Below are 24,394 nucleotides of genomic sequence, written 5' to 3'. Positions count from 1 at the left end.
GGACCAGATGTGGGATGTGTAAGGGAAAACTGGCCTAGAGTTTGGGGCTCAAAGTATTATCAGGGTCTGTTTCTCCTTTCTCCATTTCTCAGGGTAGGGGTGTGTGTGTGTGTGTGTGTGTGTGTGTGTGTGTGTATGTGTTCAGTCTGTTCTTAAATAGGTCTTCTCTTTGTAATTACAAATGGATGTCAGAAGTTCCTGGTAAATCCCCTTCTAGCTTCAAAACCAGGGCAATAGAGCAAGAGTCTTTATCCCACTGTTTTTCCTTTGGTTTATTTGGTTTTATTTCTCTTTTAAATGAAGACTAGCTTTGTTTAAGGGTTGCTTACTTTAACTGAAGTAAATCTGAATGATCCTACTCCTTTGGAGTAAAACTTAATGCTTATCAATTTCCTATTGTATTTAGCTTCTGGTTGGAATTTGAATAAATGAAAACCTAAATAAAATAGGTGAAAGTTCCCTGACTATTCAGGTGAATACACAAAACTCAAGGTGGTAACTTTTCTTCTAAGTTACTTGGGTACCTATTATTGATGACCTTAGGAGGTAATCCCACTGTTCTTAGCACAGGGCCTGAGATATGCTTCTAGTGAACTGGCTAATGTCACATATTTGGCCCTGAACGATGACTTTGGGTCGAGTTGTGTATTTCACCTGTGGAGCTGGGAAGACTGTCCCATCCAGCTAAGAGCGGGGAAGGGATAAATCCCCAAATGAATTTTAAAGTCATTCCAGAGAAAGGAGGGGGTGTAGATGCCAGGTAGACCAGCTGTAAAGGTTCTGCACCCTGTATTTGCAGCCATTATACCTTTCTCCCTTTCTCAGTTTGTATGTGTGGTAAAAAAAAGAAAGAATATAGACCTGTATGGGCCGTGAAATCCTCACATTTAGTGAGGTCAACTCTAGAAAAAGTGAGATGAGAATGTTCCTGATGAGAATCTGGAGCATTTAATGAACTTACAGGAAACCTGAGAAGTTAGAAGTTAGGAAAGTGCATGGTTCTGTACTTGGAAACCCTCAGCAAGATGTGATTGTAAATCTCTGTGAATGAGATGAATGAACATTTAAGCCTCACATTGTCCTCAATAGTTTTAAGTTAACAAATAGCCTACAATGATGGTGCTTAATATGTGCCATATCCTTGCGCAAAAATGGTTCTCCATACAAAGTCCTCTAATACTATTCTTTCATAGTAGGAACACAGTTTTCTACTATACATTTTGGTGGGATCATTTATATTTCACACTAGACTGTAAATTCCATGAAGGCAAGAGTCATGTCCATTTTGCTTACCATTGGATCACCAGCATTTTGTGGAGTATGTTTTGTAGCACTTAGTAGACATTCGGGCTTTCCAGGTGGCTCAGCTGGTAAAGAATCTGCCTGCAATGCAGGAGACCCTGGTTTTGATTCTTGGGTCAGGAAGATCCCTTGGAGAAGGGTAGGCTACCCACTCCAACATTCTTGGGCTTCCCTGGTGGCTCAGATGGTAAATAATCTGCCTGCAATACGGGAGACCTGGGTTCGATCCCTGGGTCTGGAAGATCCCTTGAAGGAGGGCATGGCAACCCACTCCAGTATGCTTGCCTGGAGAATCCCATGGACAGAGGATTTGTTTGTAGCCTGGCGGGCTACAGTCCACGGGGTCACAAAGAATTGGACACGACTGAGCAGCTAAGCACAGTAGATATTCAGTAAATGTTTGCTGAATGGATGATTGAAAAAAGTCTCACAGCAAGACTTGGGAAAAGAAGCACAGGTTTGCTTGTTTGTTTGCTTTTTCAGTTTTAACAAGCTTCACTTTTTCTTGGTTCTTCTTTCCCTTTTTACTTTTATTTTTAACTAGACGGTAATTGCTTTGCAATATTGTGTTAGTTTCTTCTATACAATACTGTGAATCAGCTACGAGTATACTTGTAAACATGTTGCTATGGGGAAGGAGGACCTGCTTGCCTTACTTACTTACTTACAGTTTGCCTGCCAGAAAATGACTCAAATATCTGATGTGGGTCAGGTTGCACTGTCTGTTACTCAAAGCATTTACTGTAATTCTGTGTCAGGAATTTGCTTTCAAAATTGGTACTTGATGAAAAAGAATGCTGCCTGGTGTGGTAATAGATGTTTGTAAATGAGAGACATCCTAAAGGAGGGGGTGTTATTTATAAGATTAATAAGCTGGACTCTGGTGACAAACAAAAATTACATTTGCATTCTGATACCAGCTGGGTTTCTTGAACTCTTTAATCAACAGAAATTGATGGGAGGCCAGTTGAGGAATTCAGGCAAGACTTCCCTGGGATCCCTGGCTGCTGCACAAGGGAGAACAAGGAGCAGGCTCTCTTGCTGGCTCCCTGAGGTAGGGGCAAGCTGGTGCCTTAAATAGGGTGAGGGAAGAGGCAGAGCTGTGGGCTGGGCTGGAGGGGTGGCTTAGGTGATCGGCCTGCCCTTTGGGAGGTGCCCTGTGCAGGGATCATGTGTAGGACCCTCTTTTTGCGCCCAGCGCCTCAGAAGTAGCAGTTGGCTTTTGGCTTTTTTGTCTCTTATTGTTCATAAGATGCCCCAGCTGTGCATGCAGTTATTTTTGGTCCCTTAGGTAGTTTCTTTGTATTCTGTTGCCCAAGGGGATGTTTGTCCAGGTGCGAGCACTGCAGCGAAGGGTCCCAAGGCCCTACATATTTTTGTGTTTTGATCAAAAAAAATCCATCTTATGTAATAAATGTATTGTAAACTCTTTCCCTCAGGTAACAGAATCTTCATAATAATCATTTAATGGCGATATAGTATTTCAGTGTTTAGACTGTCCTTAAGACAGTTAATCATGTTGCTGTCTTTAAACACTTAGTGACTTCTTATTTTTCCAATGCTGTAAATAACACAGGGAGCAACAGCTCTGTGCGTGACAGCTTGTGCCATCCCTTGGGTATTTTTCCAGGAAAGTTCCCCTCAGGTATTATTCCAGATTGCTAGCTTAGGGAATGAGGAGTTATACTGATTTTTTTTTTTTTTTAAACAGAGGATGCATTTTCAGATATTAGAAACTGAGTCTGATTCTGTCCAGGAAGGGTCCTGCTACTGGTGAAGCCTTCGAGTAGGAGTAACTGGGATATCAAGTCCCTGCCTGGGTACCTATTTCATAGCAATGAAGAGTCTTTGCCAATATATATATATATAAAAAACAGAGTCTATTTTATTCATTTTTTAAAAATTTCCAGTTTACTTTTCAATCCCAACATGTACTTTGGGATTTGTGTGTGTGTGTGTTTTATATAGAAGACAATGGCACCCCACTCCAGTAAACATTATTTTTAAAAATACATTTAGATTTACATAAAAATTATAAAGATACTAAAGAAAGTTTCCATATACACTACCCACACCAGTTTTCATGATTATTAGCATCTTACATTAATATGATGCATTTGTTATAATTAATGAACCAATTGGTAGATTATTATTATTAGATTTGTGTCTTTAACATTTGCTTTTCAAAACTGATATTATATAAGGATTTTCATGCAATAAAGCAGCACTTAAATAAGCCTAAAGTTAAAGAAAGGAAGTCATAGTATGCTCATATGATCATAGTCACAGATGCCTCTTGAGAAGGCCAGAAAAATGGTCCTTGCCCTTATTTCAACTTAAAAGAATCACTGTGCAAGGCGCCAAGGGAGGGGGAGAGTATAGAGGGGACGTGGCGCAAACAGCATGGCTGCCCCCTTGTTTGTAGCCCGGCTTCTTGCGCTCTCGGTTCTTGGTTCTCTATAATGCGGGCTTCCCCGCCCCACCCCCGGTTCTCGCTCTCCGTTCTTGGTTCTCGGTTCTCAGTGATGCATGCTCCCCACATCCCTCCCCATACTGCCCCTCCCCATACTGCCCCGCCCCGCTGCCCAAGTACTGAGGCGGCTCCTGCTGGTGTTTGTCAGAATGTCCCCAGGATGAGGATTTGGTGGTGCTAGCAGCAGTGGTGCCCAGCAAACTCTGTATTCCTTCTGGCCTCGTGTCACGGGAGAAATCTGGAATTTAACAGCGAAAGATTTCTGAGTACGGAAACTCCCACTGGCTCATATTAAGAAGATTATGAAACTGGCCGGCGATGTGAAGATGATCAGTGCAGAAGCCCCTGTGTTGTTTGCCAAGGAAGCCCAGATTTTTATCAGAGTTGACTCTTGGGGCCTGGATCCACACAGAGGAGAACCAGCGCCAGACTCTTCAGAGGCATGACATTGCCATGGCAATTACAAAATGTGATGAGTTTGACTTTCTCACCGATGTTGTTCCGAGAGATGAGTGGAAAGCAGCAAAGTGTCAGGAGGAGCTGCGCTGGTATGTGACTCTTGCTGAGCCAGTCCAGGACTGCTTCAGGTTGGCTTAGCAGCCCACTGCTGACCAAGTCCGGGGACAGCAGCAAGGCCAGCAGACCACCAGCTCCACAACCACCATCAAGCCTGGGCAGATCATTGTTGCACAGCCTCAGCAGGGCCAGGCCACACCTGTGGCCATGCAAGCTGAAGGAGGTCAGCAGGTCCAGGCCCAGCCACACGGTCAAGCCCCGCAGGCCCAGAGCGGCCCTGAATGGACCATGCAGGTGATGCATCCGGAACACAGGCAAGACCCAGCAGATCCTGGTGCCCCCGCCTGGCGGCCAGCTGCAGTGTACTCGCTTAGCCCAGCCTGTAAGGGGGCCCTTAGGCACCCCACGTGGTGCAGGGACAGACCCATACGCATGCCACCAGTGCTCACAGATCACGCAGAGGGAGGGCCAGCAGGAGCAGCAGTTCAGCCACTTCACGGATGGACAGAGGAACAGCGTACAGCAAGCTCGAGGCTCAGAGCCAACTGGAGACACAGCCTCCAGGGAAGTGGAAGCCAGGAAGTTCCAGAGACCTGGAAATGCAACACCCCCGCACCTCTTCCCTGCTCACCACACACACCCTCTCCCTACACACACCACAGTTGCCTCCTGTGTTGGTTGCTCCCAGCCCCAGCAGAGCCCCACTTCCCCTCCTCCCTCCGTTGCCTTGCAGTGGGTGTTGGTTGGGTTATCCAGGGCCCCAACCAACTCCAAGGCCTATAGGAAGCTGCATGCCTCTCTCCCCAGGGTGACCTCACTCTCTCCTCACCCCTTGAAACAGCTCTACCAGATCCAGCGAGTCACCATGCCTCCCAGCCAGGAACTCCCCTAGCTGGTGTTCATCCAGTCAGCCGTCCAGTGCTCTGGCAGGCAGAGCCCCCAGATGACCCGTGATGGAGGGCCTGAGCTGGCAAGGCCAAGGACACCCAACACAATTTTGTGCCATTTAGCCCCAGATGGTGGGCACTGACTCCCTCCACACAGGACCCTGTGGACCTCAGCGCCTCCTGCAGGCTAGGTCTCTGGTGTACTAGGTCCCGTGCTTGAGGGCTGAGATTTTCCAACAGAAAGATGGAAGATGCAATATTTTTTATTTCCTTTTTCTCCCTTTTTTTTTTCCATCCAGGTAATCAATATTTCACTGTGTTGAGCTGTGTGTCCAATGCTATGATATGAAAATACTGAATAGCATATTTATGACATTTTCTCAAAGAGTATGGCTGAAGAAATATTTCTTTTCTTTTTCTTTTTTTGGTTCTTACTGCCACTTCTTTTATGAGTAGATCTCCTCGGGGCTGTGTGTAATCTCCTGACTCTTAAACAGCTGTTGCCTCAGGATTCACCACCTTGTTCTGCCCTCAGGTAAAATTAGGTGATGTGTGTAGCTTCCTTTCCGCTAGTGCTCCTCTCCCCGGGTCCCTGGTCCTGCCCCAGAGCTCCGTGGCTTTGCATTCAGAGGCGGTGGGAACATTCCTTGCATTTAAGAGACTCATTTGCCATGGAGAGTGGATGGTTTCATTCCCAAACCCTTCTCTTCCAGGGACCCAAGGAGACTAGAACTTTGTGTATTTTCCCTCTCCCCCACGCCCCTCATTTTTAACTTTATTTTTAAATACATTGAAATTTGTGACAGCCTCCTTTGCTGCATGGACTTCAAACTGCATGAAATGCAATAAACCTCATTTTAGATTAAAAAGAGTCAATGTGGAGGATAATGTACAAGATGGCAGAATTTGGAAGCATTCTGTTTTTAGGAAATGCCCATTAGCAATTACTTAACATTTTTCACTGTTACTGCGGAGAATTGACTAGTCTGTTTTCCAAAATATGTTGTCCTTTTCTTCTTATATTTTTGTTTCAATTCTGCCAGAAGTCTTCTTTTTCTAATTTTGAATTAAAATACTTTAAAATGACTTATCTTAATTTTCTTTTCCCCCTGCTATAATCTTTAGAAGTTATTGCCAAACAGACTTGCAGTCCTTCTTGGATTGTCCTTTTCTACCTCTTGACTAGTTTCCTAATCAGCTCTCCTGGGAGCAGTTTACTGGCTGAGGGATACTGTTTAGGACTACTGTCCTGAAAAAATTGAGAAGATGAAGATTACCTTTTCAGTTTTTCTTTTTTCCTGCTTTGGTTTCCTCAATTCCCAAGTGTGGTCCATTTATCTCTATGATGGACTCCAGTGATCCCTGCTTCCAGGTATTTCTCTCCCTTTGTTTCTAAATCATAGAATATGGCAGTTTTGAGGGGAAGTTGTTTCTGTGATTAAGCTAGAGAAGATTGTGGATTCCTGGCAGACTTTCTCTCTCTTGGCGGCTTTGATGAAATAAATTGCAGTGGTGAAGAGGCCCACACGGCCAGGAACTGGGGGTTGCTTCTGGTCAACAGTCAGTAAGGAATTGAGGCCCTCAGTACTGCAACGATTATTCCTGCCAATAGCCATGTAAGTAAGCTTGAAATTGAATCCTTCCCCCACTGAGCTTCTGGTTGAGACCCTAGCCCTAACCAACATCTTGGTTATAGTCACATGAGAGATCATGAAGCAGAGGACCAAGCTAATACACATCTGTATTTCTGACCCACAGAAACTATATTGTTTCAAGTTGCTAAATTTTGGGCCATTTTTTTTAACACAGGAATAGATAACTAGCATACTAAGGGTTCCTTCACTTTGAAGAATGTGATGAGTCACAAACAAGTCACTCTTTACTCAAGATAATAAGAATAACATATAATTATAAAAATTCAGACTTCATGGCCCCTGAATAGAGATATTTTTAGTCTTTTTTACAGTGTTACAGCGAAAAAGAACTAAAGAGCCTCTTGCTGAAAGTGAAAAAGGAGAGTGAAAAAGCTGGCTTAAAACTCAACATTCAGAAAATAAGATCATGGCGTCTGATTCCATCACTTCATGGGAAATAGATAGGGAAACAATGGAAATAGTGACAGACTCTATTTTTTTGAGCTCCAAAATCACTGCAGATGGTGACTGCAGCCATGAAATTAAAAGATGCTTGCTCCTTGGAAGAAAAGTTATGACCAACCTAGACAGGATATTAAAAGGCAGAGACATCACTTTGCCAACAAAGGTCCATCTAGTCAAAGCTATGGTTTTTCCAGTAGTCATGTATGTACACATGTGAGAGTTGGACTATAAAGAAAGCTGAGCACCGAAGAATGGATGCGTTTGAACTGTGGTGTTGGAGTAGACTCTTGAGAGTCCCTTGGACTGCAAGGAGATCCAACCAGTCCATCCTAAAGGAAATCAGTTCTGAATATTCATTGGAAGGACTGATGCTGAAGCTGAAGCTCTAATACTTTGGCCACCTGATGTGAAGAACTGACTCATTTGAAAAGCCCCTGATGCTGGGAAAAATTGAGGGTGGGAGGAGAAGGGGACGACAGAGGATGAGATGGTTGGATGGCATCACCAACACAATGGACATGAGTTTGAGTAAGCTCTGGAAGTTGCTGATGGACAAGGAAGCCTGGCCTGTCTGTCGGACATGACTGAGTGACTGAACTGAACTGAAACTTAACACTTAAACTAACACTTAACACTTAAACTAACACTTAACTGAAAGTGTTAACAGTAAGAGATCTCAGAGGTGATATGGTTAATATTTCTTTAGTATTACATAGAAAACAGAACTATTGATTTTTCCTCTAAAATTGGTTTTACTCCCAATATTCTTTATATTTTGAAAGCCCCTGGCACTCAGCCTGTAAGCCTGAAAGATCAGAAGTTTAGGAGTCAGCCTTGATTCCCTCCTCTTGGGTGTCTCTGCAGTTCCCTCCTCTTATGCATGCATGCTCAGTCATTCAGTCATGTCTGACTCTTTGTGACCCCATGGACTATAGCCTGCCAGGCTCCTCTGTGCATGGTATTTCCCAGGCAAGATACTGGAGTGGGTTGTTATTTCCTACTTCAGGGGATCTTCCCGACCCAGGGATTGAACCCAATGCAGGAGTTTTGGCAGGCAGATTCTTTATCACTGAGTCCTTTCTCTTTACTGCTGAGTCCCTCCACCTAAATAACACATCACCAACAAGTCTACTAATTCTGACTCTAAAATACGCCTTAAATCTGTCTACTTTTTCCCATTGCCACCACGCTGATCTAATTTATCTTGTTTCTCACTTGGAACTGCTACCAAGTGAGAGCAGTTTGTGGTAGGCTGCATAATACTTCTCCTCCTATCTCCCCAAAGATGTGCTGTGTTAATGCCCAGAATCTGTGAATATGTTACCACGCATGGCAAAAGGGACTTTGCTGATGTAATTAAGGTTATAGATCTTCAGATGTTTACATTATCCTGGATTATCTGGATGGGCTTAAAGGCAAAGAATATTTCTTGGCTGAGTCAGAGAGATGTAATGGAACAAAAAGGAGCCTCCAGGAAAGAATGCAGTCCTGACGAATGTAGCTTAGTGAGACACGTCAGACATCAGACCTGGAGAACTGTAGGGCAGTAAACTTGTATTGTTTCACCCACTAAGTCCGTGATAGTTTATTCTAGCAGCAATTGAAAACCAATACAATTTCTCTGAATTCTTCCTAAGTATTCTTCTAGCTCTTAAAACTCTTCTCCACAGGATAGCCAGAATGAACTTAGAAAACAAAAAACAAACCGATTTTGGGGCTTCTCTGGTGGTCCAATGGCTAAGATCCTGTGCTCCCAATGCAGGGGACCCAGGTTTGATCCCTGGTTAGGGAACTAGATCCCACATAGCCACAATGAGAAGATCCTGCGTGCTGCAACTAAAGATCCCACGTGTTGCAACCCAGATTGAAAATCCCGAGTGCTGCACCTAAGACCTGGTGCAGCCAAAGAAATTAAAAAAAAATTATATATATATATTTTATTTTGTTTGTTTGTTAGTCGCTCAGTTGTGTCCGACTCGTTGTGACCCCACAAACTGTATGTAGCCTGCCAGGCTTCTCTGTCCATGGAATTCTCCAGGCAAGAATACTGGAGTGGATCGCCATTCCCTTCTCCAGAGGATCTTCCTCACCCAGGGAGCGAACCCTGATCTCCTGCATTGCAGACAGATTTTTTCATATTTTAAAAAACAAAACAAAATTTTGTCAGGTGATTTCCCAGTTGAAACTCCTTTCCATTGTGCTTAGAATAAAGTCCAAGCTCTTTTCTGTGACCCGGAAGCCCTGCATGCCCAGTCTCTCCAGTCCTGAAGTCAGACCTCCTCTTCCATCTCACTGGCCTTTTGATTCTCTGAACTTGTTAAGCAGTTTCACACCCTGGGGTTTTCACAGATGCTTAGCTCTCTTCACATGCAATCTCCTTCTCATTCTTCAAATATCTTCTTAAATGATGCTAATAATATTTAATGATGTTAGAGAGGCCAAAGTGGCTTTTTCCTCACTATCCAACTTAAATATGTTCCTTTTTTCTTTATTTTACATTTTAAAAACTATTTCCTTCATAGTACTCTTCTTAACACAAAATCATGTTTGTTTACCTTTTGCGTATTTATCGTCTATTCTCTCAAGTAAACTCTGGACTCCAGGGAAACAGGGATCATATTTATTTTTGTATTCTCAATACCCAGTGTGCTGTCTAGCACATAGTAGGTGCTCAATAAATAGTTTTATGAGTAAATAAATGGATATTGCTTCAATGGGGTGTTTGTAGACACTTTTCCAGGGAAATGGTCTTAGAGTCAAACACGTTTGGGAAATTCAGAATTAAGCACAGTTAAATAGATCTTTTTACTGCTAGACTGTGCTGAGGCTTTAATTTGCAAGCAGATTATTCACTGCTAATGGGTCATCAGTCTCTAAATGGGAGCAACTGTTTGTAGCTTTTCTCCTGTTTGTTTGACCTGGAATTTCTTTTGCTTGGGGCATCTCTTAGGACAGGTATTCTGTGATATGTCATTTGGCAAATGCCAATGTATTTCAAGATCCCCACTTTATTTTTTGGGTGTGCATCTTGCAGCATGTGGGATCTTAGTTCCCTGACCAGGGATCAAACTTGCGCCCCCTGCATTGGAAGTGTGGCATCTTAACTATCGGACCAGGGAAGTCCCAAGATCATCACTTTCTAGACAGAGAAACTGTGGCCCGGGAAGATCCTCTGCCTTGCTGAGGTCTATTCTGTGAGTTTTTGTAGCAGTCAGGGCTTTCATCACAGTCTACATTTTTAAGAATGTCTATAGCATCTTTAAACAATTAGCTGAATCAATAAGAAAAGTATTGGTCTAGAGTGAAAATTATAGATGAGAGTTAGAGCAGACTATATCAAGAAATTTGGCCTTCTTTGGAAACTGCCATTTTTTGATAAAATACTACAACAGAAAAAAATCTATTCAAATCCCATAATTTTAAATTTTAAAATGCTACCACACCCCTTAACGCCTGCCCAGATCAAAACAAAAATTCATACTATCTAGATTGCTCTAGCTGCCCAGGAGAGGAAGAAATCAGGCAAGGTCTGACTTTTATTTACTTCCCTGATTGCTATGTTCTTGTGGAAATTTTTGTGTGGGAATTCTGAGAGTGTCTGAGAGTAGAATCCAGATGTTCACTTTCAACATAGGGAATGAGTTGAGTGTTTAAGTGCCTGGCTTTGGAATCTTACAGCTGTGGGTGAGAGACCTCCCTCCATGTCTTACCACCTGTCACATGTAGTACATTATACCAAACCACTTCAAGCCTCTCTTTTCTGCAAACAGAAATAATATAAATTCCATCTCATTCAATTGTGAAGATGAGATGATGCATGTGAAGAGCTCAGCACATTGCCTAGCCCCAACAAACACTTGTAAATGTGAATTAGTATTTTTAGGAGAATGCTGTTGATGAGCATTTGTGGGATTTTTGAAAATACTGAGATAGGTTTCACAGTTGCTCACTGCTGTCCATTGATTGATTCAAGGTCTGCTTGTAAGACTGTGGAATTTGCAAACCATGGCCTCTGCCTTGGTTTCGAAAAATACCAGATAAGAAAGAATAGAGTCCACATAAAGTTTCCATCTAGTTCACTTCCTCATCACTTAGTATTTTGCCTGTAAATGTTGAGTAAGATTGTTGGATCTAACGTAGCGTAAATACACACTGGTCATGATTTAATGATAAGCAGCATAGTTAACACCTGTATCACTAAGGGGTTGTTTTTCAGCTTTGATAGGGCAGATACAGAGTGCCTTTATCAGGGCTTAGAGTAGTCTTCTTCCTAAGGCATGGTCTTTCGAGGGTTTGTCAAATGCTCAGAATGTCTAGTGAGGTCTCTCTACTTTGGCAGATTGAAACTTGAACATTTCCAGATCTTGTGGGAACTGTGGTAGTTGTTCAGTCCATAGGTCTCTATAGTTGTTCTTTCTCTGGCTTTGTGGAGACTTGTTCTGTGCATCTGTTGCCTAGTATTCAGCGAAAGACTCAAGAGGGCCCCTGTGCAGGTTTCTGGAGCTCCTTTTATTTCTTTATAGCACTTTTTTCAAGTTGGAATTGTGTATTTGTACACACAAATTACCCAGCCCCTTTCTGTCTAGTACCATGCCCTGTGAATTCCAGCTGCCTCAGTGGCCTTGAATTCTGATCTATTTCCTCCCACTCCACACTGAGATCTGCAAAGTACTTCCAGGCTCGCCTTGTTCATTTCCCATCTTTCAGGGATCATATTTTGTCTGTTGTCCAACATCTGAAAACAGTTATTTCATATGTCTTGTCAAGTTTAATAATTTTAAGAGGAAAAGTTTCTCTGTGGTGACCAGAAGCATTAGTTGCTCTGTTGTGTCTGACTCTTTGCGACCCCATAGACTGTAGCCCGCCTCTGTCCATGGGATTTTCCAGGCAAGAATACTGCAGTGGGTTGCCATTTTCTTCTCCAGGTGGCCAGAAGTGGGAGTCCTTTTCCATTTTTAGTCCTCATTGCTTTACCACAGGGTCTCTACAATGAAGAATCTCACCTCAGTGCTGCAGTGGTGAGAAATTTGCTTTCACACCATATGCTTTGATCAAGTCTCTCTTATGACTAAGGGTCTGAGCAGGACAGGTGTTGGGTATGGATCAGAGAATAAGTCTGTCATTGAGAATAGAACGAAATTAACTCATCAGTAGCTGAAGGAGTACATGTAGCTGTGTGCTTGATATATTTAAGATTCCAGATCATATAGATGATAGCCTATGTGATGGGTTCATTTCTGAACTCTTTTCTAATAAACCTTTATTAAAAACAACTTACTGATTATATTGGTGGTAATTGAAATCATTGTAATCTATGCTTATTTCCATGCTCTACAGCTAGAAAGGCTTGAATCTTTCGGAAAGGACAGGGCTTTCCTATGAGCAAAGAACCTGCAAGGCACAGAGTCATGCAAGAAGGCTTATTTTCTTTAGTCGTCATAAGCACATTAATTATAACGAAATAAGCTAATAATATGGGGCTTCCCTGGTGGCTCAGTTGGTCAAGAATTCCCCTGCAATGCAGGAAACCACCTGCAATGTAGGAGACCAGGGTTTGATCCCTGGGTCAGGAAGATTCTCTGGAGAAGGAAATGGCAACCCACTCCAGTATTCTTGCCTGGAAAATTCCATGGACAGGGGAGCCTGGTGGGCTACATTCCATAGCGTCACAAGAATCGGACACAACTTAGTGACTAAACCAACCAATCAACAAAGCTAATAATATATTTCTATGCCAGTTTCTTCATGTATTAACTTGAGTGAAACAATCACATATCGATATCTTTCATAAAGGCGTATGAATAAGAATGGGCTATTTCTTCCCATAGTATGACTAGGTAAAGAAAACTGCAATAAAATATGATTTAAAGGGCCTGGAGTCTTTCAGTCATCTTTCTGCTTAATATATAAAAAAATAATATAAAAATTGAAAAAACTCAGGAAAGATAATTAGTTTGTTTTTCTTCTTGGTAGGTGGTAGGGACCCACTGGTGAGAAAATGTTCATTAGTAGATTTTTGCTGCAAAGAATGTTTGCTGGCATCAGTGTAGAATGTTTATCTTTGCTTGCAAGTGATATTGCCTGTATCATGAATAACTTTGACGAAAACACAAAAGGAAAATTCCTAAATTTAAATTTGCGTATATATTGCAGTTCTGTGTTTCAAGTGTCTAATGCTATTAATTCAAATGCCATGATTTTCTTTTCTTCTCCATGATCATTTTGACTTGGATGAGTTTGGAAAAACATTTGCAAGAAGATAAAACATCTTTGTTTTATGACTGGTCTGTGGGTCTACTGACTCTAGCCTTCTTAGGGCCCTGAACTCTGAGAATTTCCTATCTATTTGGAACTTTAAATAATCTTTAAAAAGGAAACTGCTTTGATGTTTGCCTTTTCATTTTTTTGAGTGTGTAACTTTCTTATGGTAATCGTCTATATAATAATGTGCAATCATCTAATGAAGACGATGGAGTAGTTGGTATTATCCTCCTTTTACAGAGGAGGAATCAGAGGTATGGATGGAAGGATTTTGGGATTTGCCCATTGTCACCTACAGACAATTAAGTGTCCTGATCAGAACTGGGACTAAAGAGTGGGTCTAGTAGAATGAGCACTGGTTGAATAGGAGGAAAGGACTTCATTGTAGTTCTTTCCCTGTCCTCAATTTAGGCTAATTCCTTATCTGTGCCTTATTTTCCTCATTTACAAAATACTGGGATAGGATAGGCAAGCTCCCAGGGCCTTTCAGCTCTGACATGTTATGGTCATTTGACTCCCTTTGACTTTTCTCCAGAGTACATTACTTCCTTTGCCTTTTATCTGTAAATGTCTGAATCATGTTTGATTTGCATTTCTCCACTCTGCCTGTGCCCCAGTGATACATTTTTTTTGACTGTAAGTAGTTTTTCTGACAGAGAAGCAATGGCAACCCACTCCAGTACTCTTGCCTGGAAAATCCCATGGATGGAGGAGCCTGGTAGGCTGCAGTCCATGGGGTTGTGAAGAGTCGGACACGACTGAGCAAGCAACTTCACTTTCACTTTTCACTTTCATGCATTGGAGAAGGAAATGGCAACCCACTCCAGTGTTCTTGTCTGGAGAATCCCAGCGACGGCAGAGCCTGGTGAACTGCCATCTATGGGGTTGCAGAGTCGGACACGACTGGAGTGAACTTAGCAGCAGCAGTTTTTCTGAAGAGCTTAAAAGAAAAAAACATTTAGTCACATAGCCTGTGTTAACTGTGTGATTTAGAAGCTGTCTGGTTGACTTTCTCATTGCTCTTTTAATATTTTACTATTGTAATATATGGTATTTTTATTACAAATTTACCTATGCCTATGTAGTTCAACTAAAGTATGGGAGAAGCCATCACTGTATTTTCAGATACGGTCACCTGCAAATCCGTAAGGATTCACCATTGTTTTCATTACTAATCACTTTTGTGATCATGGGTCTCATACTAGCCTTATTAAAATGTAACAAGGGAAGGTAATCAATAACTTACCTTCCTTACAAAAATGAGGCTAGAACAGAAAACTAAAGAATGGTTATTTCCATGCTGTTTTTTTTTTACTCCTGAACTTAAGGACATTATGTTGAAGTATTTCAAGATAAAATATGTGCTTCAAAGTCTTCAAAATAATTAAAAACTATAATTGCAAAATAATGAAGAACTGCTAAGACTATTGGACCTTTCAACTAGGTTATGAAATGCATACCAAAGTTTGGCCTTTTTGGAGCCCATTTCCGGACTTTTCTGTGACTGATAAGTCTCTACTTTGCTATTAAAATTGTGATTTCAGTTTCAGACAGTTGAGCCATAAATTGCTGAGATCTGGGATAAATGGCCAATTATATTAGAACAAATGTCTATTGTTTTATTCGGGGAAGGGGAGAGTTCACTGTACCACTTACTTAGAGTGATTATTTCAAATTTTCCTCCTGAAGAAAAAGTCCGTGCCATATTTGTGGAAATGGTTAAGTGACCACAGGAACGAAGAATTCGGGATGATTTAGTGCAGATCGTCTTGCAGGTTCCCCGGCATGTGCATTTTAAACAGTCCTATGTCATGTCCAAGTTTGCCAAAGTGTAATCTGTGAGCAATTGAGGCAAAATCAAAATCAGAAACCTAGGAGAGTAATATTGTTTTGGAATTGTATGCAGAAGACCTTGGTTTAGGTTGTTACGTCTGGAACCAAAATGTCACATGTGGCATACATCACTTGAAGTTTATTATTTTAACCTTTAGGCCTCCTTGTTGAAAATTTATGCTATTCAGTGCCTTGCATCCCGGTATAAGCATTTCTAGTCTATTGTATGTGAGTCTGTGCCAGCTACATGGTGAGCATGGTGAAACCATAGCTTGGATGGCTAGAAGGGCCCCTCTGTGGTTCCACCCTTTTACTGGAACTGCCAAACCCAATAGGTTCGAGGGGGTGCTTAAAAATGAAAGCATGGCACCAGGTAATTGAAACCATTCCCTGCACATCTGGGGAAAAACCCAATCTAGTCACACTCTCTCCTGAAAAAGAAATCATCCCACGCTATTGACAGGAGTTGTAGGAAAGTAAAAGTGGTGTCATTTTACGTTTACAGAAGCATTTAGCATTTTCTCGGACGGACTCAAAAGCTTGTGGTTACAAAGTGTGAAATTCTTATTAAAATTCCTCATGAAATCAACAGAACCCATATCTGGCAATTGTTCCAAGGCCTCCTTTCTTTCCATTTGTACATTGTGGCAGTTATCCTGCTGATCCATTCTCTTCTCCGTAGCAAAGAAACCTACCCCGCTTTGCCATTCATTTGCTGATTTGTCCTAGTCAGGAAAATTTTAATTTGTTGTTCATGGTAAATTCACCCTCAATGCCATGGCCTCCTTCAAGCTGGCAAGAGGCAGATTGCCCTCTGGGATTAATCAATGGTTGTTACCCCAACAGAAGAGCTAGGTATGATGATAGGGAGTGTGTGTTTTGCTTTTAAATCTAAATAAAGATTTACAGATTCAGAATTTGATATCCTTGTGCAGAATTGTGAACCTTCCACCTGCGGTCCAAAGTTACTTGCCAGCAATGGACTTCTCTGTCCTCCAACATTTCATGTCACTTTCAGTGAGAATAGTGATATGACGCTCTACTGTTTCTGAGCTTCTTTCACTCTCATGGTTATTCTTACAGTAATAGCTTTGGGGACAGATGGGGTAGGAATTATTTCTTTGAATTATTTCACTTTGAAGATGAAGATCTTGAGGCTCAGAAAAGTTAAAAGCTTACTCAAGTTTGCACAGCTTGTGAAAGTAGGACTTGGCTGTCAAACAGGCCTTCTCGCTTTGAATCCTATGTTCCTTCCATTAGCATGTGGTACCTCTTAGGTTTCTTACATCTTCTCACCAAAGAAAATTTTATTTTGGACAAGTTTCCAAAGCAGTTTTGATGGAATGTGTTCAAATGCTGTTTACATGGAACCGATAGCATGGAAATGTGCGATTTCTCAATCAGGATGGTGCTTGTTATCTTGGAATCCTGAAACTGTCGAGGATCAGTGTGAAATGGTTTCACACTGTCTAAGTGCAATAATTTGCCTGTTCTTTTGCTCTTGTACATCCTTCTATTTTATAATATAGGTAGTCTTATATCTGTATATTTCTACATCTCAAATGTAAGCACCCGATGCCCAGTTATCATCGTATTCATCTTTGTATGCTTCATTGAACTTTTTTCCAGTGTCTTGCATGACGTAAATACTCAGTGAATATTTAGTAAAAAGAATCAAAGATGAGATAGCAGGGTTTCAAGAGTCCAGATGTACTTCTGTGTACCATTTATATCAGTCCTGCCCAGTATAGCTTTCTGCAGTGATGGAAGTGCTTCATATTTGAGCTGTCCAACACAAGAGCCGTTAGTGGCTAATGTGATTCGGGAACATAATTCTTTAATTAATATAAAGAAATTTAAATAGCTGCATGTGGCTGATGGTTACTGTATTAGACAGTGTAGTTCTAAATTTTCATGTATTTGAATGTTGTTGGAGCTCTCAAATCTGACTGTATTTAGATCCCTCCATATATACAGGTGGTTTTCATTATGTTTTTGGTGGGGTTGCCGAGCCAGTAAGGTGATGAAGGGTGCACAGAGATTTTCTCTTGCACCTGAGCTGGAGGTCCTCCCTGCCCTTTGAGCCTCCCCACCGCCCCTCCCTGTCCTGGAGTGTTTTCTGGAAAGCGGGAGTGACTTGTCTCTTGGAGTTGCAAAGTGTTGGAATGGGCTCAAGGAGATGATGGTGGGGATTTCTTAGTTCTTAAGGGTCAATGTTATTTTGTCTGGATCTGTAGGAAAGAAAATGTCCATCATTTCAAAAAAAGAAAAAGCAAATCTGCAGTCAGAAGAAAGAGGAGGGTAGGCAGCTAACATTTATCGAACAGATTTCCTCATACATAATCTGGGTGGTGCACCACTTGGGCTAAGAATCTTTAGGCTTTGCCTCTCTCCTTAACACAGAAGGAGGTATACATCACCTGTAAGCATTAATCTCCATTTCTTCTTGTTATGAAACTTTTAAATTTCTGCTCTGAAGATGTCAGCTAGGAATTAATAGAAAAATCTCCCCCCATTACCCTTCCCCAGCAGTAGCAGAGACTGCCAGGAAGAGAGAGATGCTGTTCATGCAGGGTGGACCCTTTTGATCTCCCTGGCTTCTGAGAACCTCCATTCCTCATCCTGCGGCTTCAGCTAACTGCTCTGGAGGAGGCAAAAGGTTAAACAGAGACAGAGGCAAGAGCGAAATGGCAGCCAAATGGGAGCGCCCAAGTGGGTCATTGAATAGGCATCTATGAGCTATGATGTGATTCTGGTGAGGAGTCCTTTCTCAGGATGTAAACAGGGTTATAAAAACAGAGTTTTGAGATCTTTGTGCTCTGTTAGAAGTAAAACAAATATTTAGGAAATGGCAATAGGTGCATTGTTAGTAGCTACTATCAGTGAATCCTAAATTTCAGAATTAAAACTTGAGATTTAAGGACTGGCATCATTATTTGTGAAAGGACTCAAGAGTAGCTACTGAGATTCAAAAAGCAGGATCTGCCCTGAAGTGCTTACTAGCTCAGGCTGACAAACCCAGTAGATATTAATATTCTGTATTGTATATGAAGCTGGCACTGAAAACAGTTTTTCCTTTTAAAAAATATGTTCAGATTAACATTTTAACGTTTTTCCTTTTTCTGGTGGAGGTGGGAGGTAAGCGTTATCTGTCCCTTTAGGCATAAGACAAAAGCAAATCATAGAAAGGGAAGTGACCTGGCTAAGCTCTCAGAGTAGTCATATCTCTATCTACACTGGCATTTGAACAGGGAACTTCAAACCCAGCAGCCACCAAGCTGGCCTTTCTCCTCAGGAGTAAGACGACAGCTCCAGTCTCTTAGCAGATGTAAAGGATCTTGTATAGATAGAATACATGAGTAAATGCGCGGAGGAGGGAAAGAGACTCAGTCTGGTAAAGCTGATGGAGGGAAGACAAATTACCTGGGCTCGGTTCTGATTCACTGAACTTTTTTAAAAATAAGCTTTTGGTTTTGAAATAATTTTAAATCTATAGAAAAGCTCCAAAGATAATGCAGATGGTTCCCATATAAATGTCATAGTTTCCCCTGATATTAGCATTTTATATTTGATTTCTTTAATTTTGCAGTCATTTTGAATGCATGCACGCATGCCTGTATGCTCAGTCTCTTCGTCGTGTCCGACTCTTTGCGACCCCATGGACCTGCCAGGCTCCTCTGTCCACAGACTCCTCAGGCAAGAATACTGGAGTGGTTTGCCCGTGTCCAGGGGATCTTCCCTACCCAGGAATCGAACCTGTTCCCCCTAAAGGCATGAATACCCCTTAAATAGAGCCTTGTCTACAAGTGGGTTTGTTTCTATCACTTTCCTATAACATTTTCCAAAAATTTACTGCCAAGAGAGACTAACCTACATATCTGATAAGGATTCAATAAATGAACACTAAAATTGCTATTATAAAGTCACTGGAGTGTTTTACCCACAGCTACCATTGCTACGAAAGAGGAAGGAAGAGAAGAAAGAAGAATATTTGATAGCGTTAACAGGAGAAATAACTTTCAACTAAAAGGAGAGCCTTTTCTGGTAACTTTCAGTCCAGAAGGCACTTCTTCCGCTCAGGAACCATTGAGGCTTTATCGCAATGTGGCAATGACAGACAGTTTTTCAAATAGCATTTTACTAAATAAACATCAAAGAAGATGTACATTTCCCCAAATCCTTGGATTTGTTGAACTATAAATAGAAACAGAATTAACTAGGACTAGAAAAATGTGGTTGATGGTGAGGGTTCAGGAGGGAGGAGCCGTGGGTGTACCTATGGCTGATTCTTGTTGATGTTTGACAGAAAACCACAAAATTCTGTAAAGCAATTATCCTTCAATTAGAAAATAGTGTGGCAGAAAAAGTTAAAAAAAATTGTTTGATAGTGATGCTCTACTTTCAAGTTGGGACTCTGAGCAATTGCAGATTGAGTGAGGAATTTCTACAATGCTTGCAAGGAGGTGAATCGTAGATCAGTGGAGGATATGGAAGTGCGTGGGACCCAAGAAGATCAGAATGCCGCAGAGAGGTGCCGCTGATGAAGAGTACACAGGAAGGACCCAGCCTGAGTTTATCTGTCATTCAGTGAGGAGCAACCGGCACTACGTATTGGACTAATACAACAATTATATTTGTTTGTGTTTTGAGTTCCTTAAATTTGCATTTCTGCTTAAGCAAAAAACTATACAAGAAAGGATATGACATTTCTAATATTCGACCATTTTTATCCCTCAAACTGGGGCTTCCAAATTGTTTCCCCTCAGTTCAGTTCAGGTGCTCAGTCGTGTCTGACTCTTTGCGACCCCATGAACCACAGCACGCCAGGCCTCCCTGTCCATCACCAACTCCCGGAGTTTACCAATACCCAAGTCCGTCGAGTCAGTGATGCCATCCAACCATCTCATCCTCTGTCATCCCCTTCTCCTCCTGCCCTCAATCTTTCCCAGTATCAGGGTCTTTTCAGATGAGTCAGCTGTTCACATCAGGTGGCCAAAGTATTGGATTTTCAGCTTCAGCATGAGTCCTTCCTAGGAACACCCAGGACTGATCTCCTTTAGGATGGACTGGTTGGATCTCCTTGCAACCCAAGGGACTCTCAAGAGTCTTCTCCAACACCACAGTTCAAAAGCATCCATTCTTTGGTACTCACCTTTCTTTATAGTCCAACTCTCACATCCATACATGCCTACTGGAAAACCATAGCCTTGACTAGATGGACGTTTGTTGGCAAAGGTCTGCTTTTGAATATGCTGTCTAGGTTGGTCATAACTTTCCTTCCAAAGAGTAAGCGTCTTTTAATTTCATGGCTGCAATCACCATCTGCAGTGATTTTGGAGCCCCCCAAAACTAAAGCCTGACACTGTTTCCACTGTTTCCCCATCTATTTGCCATGAAGTGATGGGATTGGATGCCATAATCTTAATTTTCTGAATGTTGAGCTTTAAGCCAACTTTTTTCACTCTCCTCTTTTACTTTCATCAAGAGGTTCTTTAGTTCTTCTTCACTTTCTGCCATAAGGGTGGTATCATCTGCATATCTGAGGTCATTGATATTTCTCCCAGCAATCTTGATTCCCGCTTGTGCTTCTTCTAGCCCAGTGTTTCTCATGATGTACTCTGCATATAAGTTAAATAAGCAGGGTGACAGTATACAGCCTTGATGTACTGCTTTTCCTATTTGGAACCAGTCTGTTGTTCCGTTTTTCAAGAGGCAGGTCAGGTGGTCTGGTATTCCCATCTCTTTCAGAATTTTCCACAGTTTATTGTGATCCACACAGTCAAAGGCTTTGGCATAGTCAATAAAGCAGACATAAATGTTTTTCTGGAACTCTCTTGCTTTTTCGATGATCCAGTGGATGTTGGCAGTTTGATCCCTGGTTCCTCTGCCTTTTCTAAAACCAGCTTGAATGTCTGGAAGTTCACGGGTCACCTATTGTTGAAGCCTGGCTTGGAGAATTTTGAGCATAATTGTGCTAGCATGTGAGATGAGTGCAATTGTGCGGTAGTTTGAGCATTCTTTGGCATTGCCTTTCTTTGGAATTGGAATGAAAACTGACCTTTTCCAGTCCTGTGGCCACTGCTGAGTTTTCCAAATTTGCTGGCATATTGAGTGCAGCACTTTGACAGCATCATCTTTCAGGATTTGAAATAGCTCACCTGGAATTCCATCATCTCCACTAGCTTTGTTCATAGTGATGCTTCCTAAGGCCCACTTGACTTCACATTCCAAGATGTCTGGCTTTAGATTAGTGATCACATCATCATGATTATCTGGGTTGTGAAGATCTTTTTTGTATAGTTCTTCAGTGTATTCTTGTTACCTCTTCTTAATATCTTCTGCTTCTGTTAGGTCCACACCATTTCTGTCCTTTATTGAGCCCATCTTTGCATGAAATGTTCCCTTGATATCTCTAATTTTCTTGAAGAGATCTCTAGTGTTTCCCATTTTAGTGTTTTCCTCTATTTCTTTGCATTGATCTCTGAGGAGGGTTTTCTTATCTCTCCTTGCTATTCTTTGGAACTCTGCATTCAAATGGATATATCTTTCCTTTTCTCCTTTGCTTTTCACTTCTCTTCTTTTCACAGTTATTTGTAAGGCCTCCTTAGACAGCCATTTTGCTTTTTTTGCATTTCTTTTTCTTGGGGATGGTCATGTTCCCCCTAATGCCTAGTAAATTAAAACTGGTTAATTAAAAGATTTTTCACTTGTTTTCACTTTATGTTTTTGTTCGTTTCTTTTAACTTGAGAGTAAAGAGCAGTTATTTGAGCTGGAAAAATCCAACTGATATTTGCTATGAGAATACCTAGAATAGGCAGACAAATGAGCAGACCCTTTGACCAAATGCAGTCTTCCTGTGTGTCATACCATTGATATTAATTTTATATTTTCTTCCCAGGATTAAATTGATTGTGTGTATTTAGATTTGTGAATTTTACTGATTTAGTAGTATGTACCATTTCCCCCACCCCCAGGGGTCTAAGAAAGTGTATCTGAAAAAATGATTACTTATCATTACATTTAATTCTCAACCATAAGGTGGCATCACATCACATGTTATGTCAAAGAAACCGACTTCTTCTGTTCACTTAAATGACTAATGCTCTGCACATGCCTTCAAGTTATAGGTGTAACATATGGTTGAATTTTGAAGTTTAGAAGCAACTATTGGAAGCTGGCATCTTCATATAGGTGTTTAGCATTTTTGTCCTTATATTTGATCTTTTTATATTATGTCTGAGAAGTTAGTAATAGAATAAGCTATTACTATATTAGCTAATACTATGTTTTGCCTCATTAAAACATGTAAGGCAGTTTCTTGCATATATAGAAGCTTCTCAAAAATGTTCACTGCATGATTAAATTAAAATATTCCTTTAATAGGCCTTACCCTCAGGAATTCGTTTTCTCATTTGTCAAGTTGAATTTACAGCACACTTTTATTGCTATGACCCATTTCTTATCAGAATAAGAAGCTTATTTTCATGAAGAAGTTAAACCCAACTGAACACATTTAATTTCCCTACTACCCTTTAAAAACACATTGCTTTTTCAAAACCATGCCACTTTCTTTGCTTAATTAGAAATGTCCAGGATTTGCAAATTATATAAATATGCTGGTTAACTTGCTCTAGTTGGTTCATTGAGAATTATAGTTTAGTTTTGAAAAACTGAATAGAAATTTTCATTTTCCTCTGTAAAACATCTTGTACCTTTATAGAAAACATTATAAACACTTTCTATATAAAACCTCTCTTTCTTCAGATGGAGTGATTTTGTTCTTGGAACTCGTGTGTGTGTGTGTGACAGAAGTTTTATTACAGTGAAAAAGGACAGAGAAACCTGACACAATCATCAGAAGAGGAGAGTGCCCCCCACCACGCTAGTCTTGTCGGTTCAGTTCAGTCACTCAGTCGTGTCTGACTCTTTGCGACGCCATGGACTGTAGCACACTTCCCTGTCCATCAGGTTTCCCTGAGTGTCACCAACTTCCGGAGCTTGCTCATACCCATGTCCATTGAGTCGGTGATGCCATCCAACCATCTCACCCTCTGTTGTCGCCTTGTCCCCCTGCCTTCAATCTTTACCAGCATCAGGGTCTTTCCCAATGAGTCAGTTCTTTGCATCAAGTGGTCAAAGTATTAGTTTCAGCTTCAGCATCAGCCCTTCCGATGAATATTCAGGACTGATCTCCTTTAGGATGAGCTGGTTGGATCTCCTTGCAGTCCAAGGGACTCTCAAGAGTCTTCTCCAACACCACAGTTCAAAAGCATCAATTCTTCAGTGCTCAGCTTTCTTTATAGTCAAACTCTCACATCCATATATGACCACTGGAAAGACCATAGCCTTGACTAGATGGATGTTTGTTGGCAAAGTAATGTCTCTGCTTTTGAGTATACTGTCTAGGTTGGTCATAGCTTTTCTTCCAAGGAGTAAGCGTCTTTTAATTTCATGACTGCAGTCAGCATCTGCAGTGATTTTGGAGCCCCAAAATAAAGTCTTTATTCCCATGGCTAAAGTTGGTAGTCTTATCAAGGCCTTATATACTTTTACCAGATCCACTCCCACAACATACATCTTAAAGCAAGATTAGTCAGAAGGTTCTTGTTAAGAAGGAGAAAGGTCCTCAAGCAAGTTACATTGTTATATAATCATTAGTACAGAGCTTAAGGAGAAACATACCCTTGAGCAAGATGAGTTGTTTTGTTGTCTGATCATTAGCTCTGGACTTAGAGAAAAAGTGTCTTTTCTGACTAAGACAAAGGGATGTAGAAAGAAAAGTTTGTCCTTCTCCCCTTTCTCCTCCTTGAGAACCCTGTACCCATTCCTCCTTCAGGGCTTCAGACTCCTTATCAGCCTACTTAAGAATTTTTCTTGGAACTCTTTGTTTCTGGTTTTGTGGGAAGTTAGTGCCACTTGGTTTGCAGGGAATACTCCCACAAGGTGTGTTGCAAGGCACCTTACAAGTTTAGTTAGGAATTTGGAGGTTGCAATAATGAGAAAGTGAAGTTGCTCAGTCGTG

At 41.3% G+C, this 24,394-nt stretch overlaps 1 long non-coding RNA gene and 1 pseudogene across 1 annotated transcript in view; both read left to right on the top strand.

Moving 5' to 3' along the window:
- The window catches only part of LOC138439103 (uncharacterized), a 137,691-nt gene that overhangs the window by 14,215 nt on the left and 99,082 nt on the right, over nt 1–24,394 (top strand). The window lies entirely within an intron of this gene.
- On the top strand, nt 3,925–5,321 carry LOC138439028 (nuclear transcription factor Y subunit gamma-like; annotated as a pseudogene).

Source organism: Ovis canadensis, chromosome 4 (genome assembly GCF_042477335.2).
Source record: "Ovis canadensis isolate MfBH-ARS-UI-01 breed Bighorn chromosome 4, ARS-UI_OviCan_v2, whole genome shotgun sequence".
Classification (NCBI taxonomy): Eukaryota; Metazoa; Chordata; class Mammalia; order Artiodactyla; family Bovidae; genus Ovis; species Ovis canadensis.
This window is presented reverse-complemented; position numbering and strand designations above follow the sequence as displayed.